We start from the raw sequence: 12,419 nt of genomic DNA, 5'->3' as shown, positions 1-12,419 counted from the left end.
TTTTCCTGTACGAAGTTGGATAAATCGACAATATGATGTGAATCAACAAATCTGATGTTCAACAAAAGTCGGCCTTGTTCCTTCCCTATATTTTCATCTTCTTTATAACTGCAATTGCAAGTTCAACATCACGTTACATCACTGTCTTGTTTCGTGTGTTAGGAGCTCAAATATTTATGCCTAGGCCAATTATTAAGCCCTAGTCTTCATCCTAGGATGCCTTTGTTTTATGCTTATTATGTTTTGAACTTATATGTGCTATGTGATAACTTTCATTTAGGCTTGTTTATTTCCTTTTAAGGTTGTCTGGCATTTGAACATCGAACTCAAGTGACAAATACGCTCAACATCCAAAAAGTTTTTAGTCCTCCTTCTCACAAACTACATTGGACCTGACTTCCATTTGGATACTTAGACAGTCCACTTTTGGTTTGGTTTTAATCTAATAAAACATTTTCTTTCCCTTTCTTTCAATTACACTTCCAAAATGTCGGGCTAATAAGCCCAACTTCTGAGCATATTAAGGGAAGATTACGGCTACGATATTCAAATCTAAGATAAACATTTCTCTTGAACTAATGTTTTCTTTGAGTGGTACAGGAATATAAGGTTACACCCGTTATAGAATATTTTATTAACATGTCTATTCTTTCCATATATGTTCCTTTTACCTTACTAACTTGATTCTTTTTTTAATTTTATTTTTCATTATTTATTTTTTCTCCCACACCTCAAAGATTGATTCGTGCATTCTCTTGCCCATTACACCAACTGAAAAAGGGCTCGGTCTCCTTCTCTTAAGGCTCAGTCATCAATACAAAGAAATGGGTGATAACAAAGATACTAGAAATGAGCATGGTGAGATAATCGTACAAATGCAACAAAGAATTCTTCAACTACAAAGGGAATTGTCACAAGGGGAATTGTCACAAGCCCGTAACTTGTCTAATTTACCCCTCGCTTTGAATGCTCCTCTCGAACCACAAGTTGAGGGTAATACTATTGTCAAATCTAATGCCATATTCATAAGCCATCCATTACCTCCACTTTCTATTTCAAACCCCCAAACAATTCAAGCCACATATACACGCTGAATAAATATAACTCACATCCACATTCGTATCAACCGCAATGTCACACATATCCAGCTCCACTAAATGATCAAACAACATCATATGACCATAATACACTGCCAACATTTACCATAAATATTCCACATCTAAACAGCCATACTTTAGATCCAAGTTATGCCAAAACGACCCTATTTACCCACTATCAATATAAATCTCAACCCCCAGGAAATGCCGTCCTTATGTAATCCGTGGTTGAAAGATTAGAACAACTTGAATACAATAAAAGGTTGAACGGGCTAAGTTACAAAGATTTGTACATATACCCTAATGTTGAACTGCCAGAAGGGTACAAACCTCCTTGATTTCAATTGTACAATGGGACTGGAGATCCGAAAGTCCACTTGAAATTATACTGTGACAAGTTGGCAAGAGTCGGTAAAAATGAATAGATTCTTATGAAGTTATTCATGAGTAGCCTCACTGGAGATGCCTTATCATGGTATGTCAGACAATATGCAACAAAATGGTCAAAATGGACCGATATGGCCTCTGATTTCATAGAAAGATTTGGGTTCAATGTTGAGAATATGCCTAATTGGTTATATATTCAAAAGTTAAAGAAGAAACTTATAAAATCATTTCAAGAATATGGAATATGATGGATACATGAAGCTTTTAAGGTGCGTCCTCCTTTAGAGGAAGGTCAAATGAAAGAATTTTTCATACGTGCCCAAGAGCCACAATATTATGAAAGGATGATTCTTTTAGAGAATCGATAGCTTGTTGACATCATCAAATTAGGCGAGAGAATTGAAGAAAGCATTAAAAATGGCATGATAACAAGTTTGGAGGCACTACAAGCGAGAAAGACTTCACAGGCTGATGAGAACAACAACATGAAGGAAGTAAATGCTATCTCGACTATGCAAGATCCCAAAACCCTTCCAATTTACCAAACACCACTTCCTTCGCTTCAATACCAAACACCTATATATCAAGCACCTTTATATCCATTTCCTACAACGTCATACAATTACCCTATGTTTTCTTATTATAATCCTAATAATTCTCTTCCGCAACCTACACACTTTCATATTCCTCCAACTACCTCCCAACAACCGTTGGCTTATCAAAATCTACCAACAACTCTACGACCTAATCAATTCATCAAATATCAAACCAAGCATCAAAAAAATCAGTCAAGACAGTCCTTTAGCCGAGCCTATAGACCATTTTTATGAGAGATTAAGGGTTGATGGCTACACTACTCCAATTCCTGCAATTTTAATAAATACATGTGCAAAATGGATTGATCATTCCAAAGTTTGTGATTATCATTCAAGAATAACAAGCCACACCACAGAGGAATGTCGTGCTTTAAAAGACAAAATTCAAGCACTAATTAATACCAATGTGATAAGTGTGACGGGGCTATATCTTGATGTTGATTAAGCATTCGCATCTATCTGACATTAAGGAAGAGATATAACGTTGTTTCCTCATTCCAGGCTCTCAAGCACTTGAGTTACTACAACCTTTACATATGCTTAGAACAATATGAATTTCTTTTATGTAATTTGAACTCCGTTTGACCTGATTCCTATTTAAGAGGGATACGTAGGCACTCCTGTGGAGTTCGGTCTTATCATAATGATATTTTCATATTCTTCTGAAGCATCTAACTAGGGAAGAATTTTTTAAAGGAATTCAAAAACTCAACGATTCTACAAGTTTAAGACTGACCAGACATGTAACTGGGGCAGAATTTTTGAGAGTCTCAAAAAATTGTATCAAGAAGTATTTCAACATATTCAAGGCTAGAAAGATTGAGGCTATGAACTGGGGCAGAAATTTTTGAGGAATCCTAAAAAATTTCATCAAGGATTACATCTCAAGAAATCGATATAAATACAACGGATTCAAGACTGAACAAAGGAGCTAGCTTAGACACGAATCAATCTTCCCCCTTTTTAAAACTAACAATTTTTTTTGAATGCAGGAATAGAATGGTGAATACAAATATTGAGTATGCTATAAACCATCAGAAAATATAAGGTTAAGTATTGTCATCCTATATTCTGAGTTAGTCAAGCACTACCCTCTCTCACAAACTTATTCAAAACTAAGCATTATTTTGAAAATTCAATAGTGTTAAGCTCTACTCTACAAAAACTCTCCAAGGCTAGGCATTGTCCTTGGAAAGTTAAGTAGGTTAAGAACTACCCTCTTTCAAGAAGCTGACTAAGGCTAAGAATTGTCCTTGAAAGTTAGTAGGGTTAAGAACTACCCGTTCTCGAGAATTCATCCGAACTAGGCATTGTTTTGCAAACTCGATTGAGTCAAGCAGTACTCTATCAAAAACTCTTAAAGGCTAAGCATTGTCCTTGGAAATTTAAGTGGGTCAAGCTTTATCCTCTTTCAAGAAGCTGACTGAGGCTAAGCACTATCCTTGGAAAGTTAAGTGGGTTAAGCACTACCCTCTTTCCAGAAGCTGACTAAGCCTAAGAATTGTCCTTGAAAGTTAGTAGGATTAAGCACTACCCTCTCTCGAGAAATCATTCGAACTAAGCATTGTTTCAAAAACTCGATGGAGTTAAGCACTACTCTATCAAAAAATCTCTAAGGCTAAGCATTGACCTTGGAAAGTTAAGTGGGTTCTGCACTACCCTCTTTTGAGAAGTTGACCGGGGCTAAACACAGTCCTTTAAAGTTAGTTGGGATAAGCACTACCCTCTCTCGATAAATTATCTGGAAAAAAAAGCATTGTTTCGAAAACTCGATGGAGTTATGCACTACTCTATTAAAACACTCTCTAAGGCTAAACATAGTCCTTGATAGTTAGTTGGGTTAAGCACTACCCTCTCTCTCAAAATTCATCCGAACTAAGCATTATTTTGGAAACTCGATGGAGTTAAGCACTACTCTATCAAAAACACTCTAAGGCTAAGAATTGTCCTTGGAAATTTAAGTGGGTTAAGAACTACCCTCTTTTGAGAAGTTAATTAAGTCTAAGCATTGTCCTTGAAAGTTAGTTGGGTTAAGCACTACCCTCTCTCGAAAAATCATCCAAACTAAGCATTGTTTTGAAAACTCAATCGAGTTAAGAACTACTCTATCAAAATTCTCTAAGGCTAAGCATTATCTTTGAAAAGTTATGTGGGTTAAGCACTACTCTCTTACGATAAGCTGATTGAGGCTAAACACAGTTCTTAAAAGTTAGTTGGGTTAAACACTACCCTCTCTCAAGAAATTATACGAACAAAGCATTGTTTTGAAAACTTGATGGAGTTAAGCACTACTCTATCAAAAAGTCTCTAAGACTAAGCATTGTCTTTGGAAAGTTAAGTGGGTTAAGCACTACCCTCTTTCCAGAAGCTGACTGAGGCTAAACACAGTCCTTGAAAGTTAGTTGGGTTAAGAACTACCCTCTCTCGATAAATTATCTGAACAAAGCATTATTTCAAAAACTCGATAGAGTTAAGCACTACTCTATCAAAAACTCTCTAAGGCTAAGCATTGTCCTAGGAAATTTAAGTGGGTTAAGTATTATCCTCTTTCGAGAAGCTGACTAAGGCTAAGAAGTGTCCTTGAAAGTTAGTTGGGTTATGCACTACCCTCTCTCAGGAAATTGTTTGAAGCTAAGCATTTCCCTCTAGAAGTCGATAAGGTTATTTAAGGATGAATATTATTTTCTAATACTGAACATGCTATGCACAACTGCCGCAGTGTTATTAAATGCAACTATTTTATTGGACATTGTGTGGATTAAGCACCACCACTTCAAATCTATATGAACAAAGCATCGCTCTCTCATAATAAATATGCTTTCTTATCTCTCTTGCTATAGTTATTTTCACTATATTGCTTAAATATTCTATACAAATATATATACCCGTGCTAACTATTTTATCCAGTTGAGCTAAAAATGGTAGGACTAACAGGTATAGACTACCCCATCACGAGCAGCCAAGTAGCTGATCACACAATTTAATGACGCATGGAGAAGCCCAAAAATTGATCCCACGATGAGAAGCCAAGTTGTTGATCACATGATTTCTTGATGCATGGAGAAGCCCAAAAGCTGATCCCACATTGAGAAGCCAATTAGATGATCACACAATTTCACGATGCATGGAGAAGCCCAAAAGTTAATCCCACGATGAGAAGCCAAGCAGCTGATCACACAATTCCACGATACAACAGATATGCTTTCTTTATTAGTGCATTCACGTTACATTTATCAATTGTTTGTTTCTTACATATCTAACCTTTGCAATGTAACAATGCAGGTAACAGAGAAGGAATAACAAATAGAGACAATTTTCATTTTTGTTCTCGGAGCATTACCACATCTATTCATGCATCACCTCACCTACCTCGACATTTTTAAACTTCTCCATATCTCATTATTCCAAATCCTACTGTCTTACCGACCCACAATATCATTGTTGATGCCCCTATCCTCTATCATTAACATTGTTTAGGAATATTTTCAGTTTCTAAATCTAGAACTACACAAGGCCTGATTCTCGTAAAACCAGTGATATGTAGGCAACTTAAGACCTAAGTCTCGGCCACATTATTTTTTAAACCACCTCCTATTGCTTCGACTCCAATGAATCACTCTTGTTCGGAAAAAATTGGCTACTACATCAACTTTCGTTGCTTGAATATTCTTTCATCATTCTCAAACAACGAAGGGGCAGCTGTTGACACCCAATTTTGACCTCCCAATACTATATATAGGCTACTATATTAGCAAAATTATTAATTTCTAAATGTTAGTATTTTTTGCACTTTTTTTTTGCATCAAATAGATTTTTGACGTGTCACATTCGTGTTTTAAAATCTACAAATTATGTTATTAATTTTTTATGAAATTTTTACAATTTATTAATTCAGATACAATATTTTACATAATTTTATTAATATTTATTAAATATGCACACTTATAATTTACAAATACATTTCTTCTTCTTCTTCTTCTTCTTCTTATTATTATTATTATTATTATTATTATTATTATTATTATTATTACTACTACTACTACTAGCTATAATCTTATATGACAATTTTTACATAACCTCGACAACCTATTATTTTTTTCATTATTATTATATTTGTTAAATAGTAGCCTAATTCAATTCAATTTCCTAATTAATTTAAATGCTAGCCTTTTTCAATTCGATCAACGACAATTCTAACCATATTTATATATGCCTAACACAATATTAACCTAATTTTATCCAACTTATTACAATTCTAGCTGTATTTAACCAAATTTTAAAAATCCCAATTCATCTTCTTATCCTTTTAATCTCAGCCATAGATCAAGATCGATCCAACGGCTGAGATCAGATACACTCTTTCTTTCCTTTTTAATCTAAAACCTAACCCTAATCTCCTTATTTCATCCAAAGTAGCCTCCCTATTATCTCTCTCTATCTCTTTTTCCTCAAACCCTACAACAAAATCAACAACAACACCAACAAGCCACTACCCCTCTCCTCTCATCCTCCACCGACGAACAGTTCCACCAGACCGCTCCCTGCCATGCCATCGTCACTATCATCGATGAGAAACCAAACAGCACACCGGCGCCGCTCCAACACCGCTATTGCGACAATCCCCATCGTTGCCAACTAGTGAAGAGTCGTTGCCGCTAGAAATAGCTACAAAACCAGCAACTGCCGTCCGCTCTCATCACCATCCTCCAAAGAGCTCCATCAACAGTGACGACCTACCCGTCCCCCAGTTCACCATGCCGCTGCCGTACAACCAGCCCCGGCGCTATCTTCTCCGACAAAAACAAGAACGACCATCCTTCCATTACCAATCGGAGCTATCACTCCAGCTCTGCCCCTAGATCTACAGCCTCTACCAGCCACGATTCGACCCCCTTTTTCTGTTTCTCTCCCGCACTACTCCAAATACACAACCCTCATCCTTCGCCTCCCACGGCAGCAACAACAATCAACGGTCAGCACCCCAACCCCAACGCAGATGCCATATCCTTTCTCCTCCCTCCGGTGAATCCATTGCCACTGCCCCAGTGCCCTCTCTTCGATCAGCAACTCAACACCATCATCGACCCGTCTTCGTCAAAATTGATGGGTTTTTGAGAACCCATCACAGGTATGGTCTTTAAAGATAAACTTTCAACAATACAAGAATCGTCTTTAACATTAAACACAATGACCCACATTTTTTAATTATGCACAACTTGCGACTTCTTTTAAGAATTCTCAGGAATTTTAGTAGTATATTTTCATCAATCATAATTACAAATCTGATTAACTATTTTAATACCGTAATTCTTAACGCCTTTTATTTATAATTTGATTAACTATCTTTTGTATAATAAATCAATGGGTAGCATTTCCAACATATTTACTCAAATTTGACATACTTTATTTTAATAACTTTATGACATTTTTTTAACTGTTTAACAATCACTTTCTATCAATAAATAGTTACTTTCCACTTAGACATGATGTAACTATCTTTTACACAATAAATTAACGTTCCTATTCTATCACGTTGCTTGACATATCCTTTTTATGAATTCTTACCACATTGTTTACATGTTACTTCTTAAAAATTGTTAAACACTAAGATATCATATCTATAGGTTAATGACATCAAAAAAATTAATTATTTTTCTTTGCATGCATATCACATTAATCAACTCTTTAATAACCAATAGGCTAACGTGAGCCATTACTTGCTACTTGACGTCCTTCGTGTTTTACACGCTTCAAGTCCTACACAACATAACTTTTTTTTTGTCTTGAACAAAAATCCAAAATAGTAAAGTCCAATGCCTCTTGGACAATAGGTGGGACGTTAAGTATTACTAAAACGTTAGTTTTATCCTTATTATAAAACGCCCTTAGACTTGACATCCAGCCTAGGTGGGACGGGTAGTCATTCGAAAGTGATGATCCCAACGGATATTAACGGTGAGACTAATGACATTATTACTTGTCTAAGAGTTCGGGCCTTGGGCCGAATGATGATTAAACAAGTTGGGTTTCTGATCCAAATAAAACCAAAACATTTCCTTGTTTGATTTGTACAATGTCTTTATTTACTTTACATACATATTATTTAGGGTAATTAATTTATTATAGAAGTAGTCCCCTTTTGTTGCAAATTATAGCATTTCTTTCTCTAAGCTTATCTTATTTATATGTTTTATTTATTAACTTCGATAATCAATAATTAGAAATAACAAAATAACATGTGTTTTGTTTATTAATTACTTTCTCACTTAGCTAAATATTAAATTAATGATAAAATAAGAGACTTTATTTGATCACATAGAATCCCCATGTAAAGTATGAATTCGGCCATGAAACACCGTTGTAGACCTCGAACGGTGTCTAACACCTTCCTTTTGAGGTAATTTGAACCCTTACCTGAACTCTGGTGAACTAAGAATAAACAAAAAAAATAGGTTCGTAGTAGCCTAGACCGGTGCCCTAACGCACTTAATACGTTAGGTGGCGACTCGACACACCCTTTCAACACATCTCAAAAAGTGTTTGTCACGTTGAATCCTGCCTTCCATGAGAAAAATGGGGCGTGATAGAATGGCGACTCTGCTAGGGATCTTAGTTTCTAACCATTACGAGTTTGTGTTTTATGTGGGATTTTATTATGTGTCTGAATTTTATTTTTGATTGTGACTTTTCATGATTATCATTTGTTTTGACACCTTGATTTATTTTTCATTTGTAAACCCTTCTCCTTCCTTTTTTATGTGTTTTCATATTTGTTCATGTCTATCCTTTCCCCTTTTCTCCTTTTTATTCGCTATATATTTTGATATTTATTTGTTTTTATGTTGATAAGCATGTTATTATATTTTTCTATGTGCTACGTGTTACTGCTTTTTAAAACTTGCATCCCGCTTATACTTTCCTCCACTTGGAAACCTCTTTTGTTTTCTTTTTACGAACGGTTACATGAATACACAGACGTTCTTTCCTAAAACACCCTTCAAGAAATATTTTGTGGATTGGTCGATCAGCGGTGCATTGACAATCACAAGCTTTCCCACTCTCGAGTTGTCCACTCGAGGCAACCATGTCACAAACCCACTCTTGCTCTTTAGGACCTGGCTAAATATTTCTTTTATTAAGGAATATGCATCTCATTCAATGTGGGATGCCATTGCATTTTTGACGCGTTGAATGTTAGTCTCATTCAAAGTCCAAGGAGGTTCACAGCCCCCAAAGAACTCATAATTATTTGCTATGTGTTGCATTTCTATATATGTATTGACATCTTGCCTACCTTGTTGTTTCCATTCTTGCCTGAGTCACTCTTTTTATTTAGTGTTCCTCACTTTAGAGCTCTTTACTCTTACAATTATTATCATGTTTGGACTCTACAATACACTCTTAGGGCCTATTCAATACCTACCTTTAATTTATCCTCCTGACTCATCCGTTAGCATATTGATCTCTAGGTTCAACTCTTACTTGGATAAAAGTTTTAGTCTTATTCAAAATCTTGTAGTGCAACTTATTATTTTAGGATATCCTCTTCCTAATGTTTCCAACATTTACATACTATTGTCCTACAAAGATTATCAGACATTAATATCCTCATACTCATGTCTTTCTTTAGCTTTCACAACCCCTAAGTCACATATAGCTCTCATAATGTCTATTCACTCTGAATGATTATAACTCACTATTTTCAAACGAGTAGAATGTTCATTATACACTTCCGTGCGTACTCTTTATTTCTAATCATAATTCTTTTCTTCTAAGGTTGACTAAAGTTAACATCAAGGATAGCTAGTCAAGAAATGTTTATCGATCTTGTCAATAGCGACGATGAACATGAGAATTTAGGATGCGTCAAAACAAAGTTATTTCGAACATCAGAAGGGAAAATAGAGAGAATTAGGGGGATAATGACTAATCTCCGAGGTTCGGTTGAAATGCCACCTGACTTTCTGAAGCCACTATCTGAAGCTGACTTCATTGCTCCCACCTACACTACGTCGTCTCCTATATCAACGACCTTACCCATGCCTGAATGTGGGGTACAAGTGTCTTCAAGTCTGTATTTATTTGCACTTCTAAAGGCACCCAATGGGTTGACCACCGTGGGTAAGTGAGAAGAAACGGAAGGACAAATTCCTAACCATGAGGCAGGGTCATCTCAACTACTTAAGACGAATAAGTCGCCCAAAGCTAAGAAAGGAGACAATAATAAAATTGTGGACTTGAACCTCCTATTATATGTCGAGTCCAGAAACCCTCATTCCCACTTGAAGGAGTACGTTGATAAGCTACTGGTTATAGGGAAAAGTGATAGCCTTAAGATAAAACTCTTTGTTAGTTCACTCAAGGGTCCAGTGTTGATGTGGTATGCAAAAAAAGATTCTAGCAATTGATCTCTTGGGAAGATTTGGCAATTGACTTTATTAGGCAATTCGACAACAAACTTAAGAGAAACCTCGCAGCTGAGGCAAATTTATTTAAGCCGCAATTCGTGAATAAGGGAAATACGATCATCAATGAGACATTTACACCTCCATATCCTGAGGAATGCATACCCCAACCTCAACTGATATGGTACCCAGCTCCAAAAATCATCCCAACCTCTAATCATGTCCTAGCCAATTATCCCCATTCCTTTATAAAACCTTCTCCACAGACTTTTTGGTACCCACCTTCATTTGTTGCTCTGACATCAAACTATCCTCCAATGTATTACCAAAATCCACAAAAAAATCAACAATCCACCAAATATCAATATGAGCTCCTAAAAAATCCACCAAAATAATACACTCCTCTAGCCGAATCCATAGAACAGTTGTACGAATGACTCAAGGAGGCAGGCTACATCACGTCCATTGCTGTCGTACCTTGTGATCTTAAGTCTTGATGCTATCGACCTGAAAAAATTTACACCTATTACTCTGGGATGAGAGGACATCCTACTAAAGCATGCTTTGCTTTGAAGAACATAATCCAAAAGTTGGTCGACGCTAAAATGATAAACATAATGGGGACAACTTCTGAAGCTAATTAATTTCTCAAGATTAACTGGCACTTGTTGACATTGGTGAAGAAGATCATATTGATTCTCCGCTCCAGACTTCCAAACATTCAAAATTCCTTTAAGTTTCACAATTTGCAGTTCCTTTTATGTTTTCTTCCTTATGTAATTTGAACTACGATCGACCTAATTCCCCTGTCGATATGTAGGTGCTCATTTAATGAGTTCGGTCTCACCATAATAAAACTTTCTTTTCCCCTGCTTTATCATTTTCCTGTACGAAGTTGGATAAATCGACAATATAATGTGAATCAACAAATCTGATGTTCAACAAAAGTCGGCCTTGTTCCTTCCCTATATTTTCATCTTCTTTATAACTGCAATTGCAAGTTCAACATCACGTTACATCACTGTCTTGTTTCGTGTGTTAGGAGCTCAAATATTTATGCCTAGGCCAATTATTAAGCCCTAGTCTTCATCCTAGGATGCCTTTGTTTTATGCTTATTATGTTTTGAACTTATATGTACTATATGATAACTTTCATTTGGGTTTGTTAATTTCATTTTAAGGTTGTCTAGCATTTGAAAATCAAACTTAAGTGACAAATACCATCAACATCCAAAAAGATTTTAGTCCTCCTTCTCACGAACTACGTTGGACCTAACTTCGATTTGGATACGTAGACAGTCCACTTTGGTTCTGCTCTTAAACTAATAAAAGATTTTCTTTCCCTTTCTTTCAATTATACTTCCAAAATGTTGGGCTAACAAGCCCAACTCTTGAGCATATTAAGGGCAGATTACGGCTACGATATTCAAATGACGGACAACCATTTCTCTTGAACTAATATTTTCTTTGAGTGGTACAAGAACATAAGGTTCCACCCATTAAAGAACATTTTATTAACATGTTAATTCTTTCCCTATATGTTTCTTTTACCTTACTAACTTGATTTTTTTTTTAATTTTTTTTTTCATTATTTATTTTTTCTCCATCACCCTAAAGATTGATTCATGCATTCTATTGCCCATTACACCAACAGAAAAAGGGCTCGGTCTCTTTGTCTTAAGGCTCAGTCATTAAGACAAAGAAATGATTAAACAACATCATATAACCATAATACACCGCCAATGTTTACCACAAATATTCCGTATCCAAACAGTCATACTTTAGATCTAAGTTATGCCAAAATGACCCTATTTACCCACCATAAATAAAAATCCCAACCTCCAGCAAATGCCGTCCTTATAAAATTCGTGGTTGAAAGATTGGAACAACTTGAACGTAATTAGGGGTTGAACGGGCTATGTTATGAAGATTTG

This window comes from Capsicum annuum, chromosome 11 (assembly GCF_002878395.1).
Source record: "Capsicum annuum cultivar UCD-10X-F1 chromosome 11, UCD10Xv1.1, whole genome shotgun sequence".
NCBI classification, from domain to species: domain Eukaryota; kingdom Viridiplantae; phylum Streptophyta; class Magnoliopsida; order Solanales; family Solanaceae; genus Capsicum; species Capsicum annuum.
The sequence above is the reverse complement of the archived record's forward strand: the minus strand, read 5'-3'. Positions refer to the sequence as shown.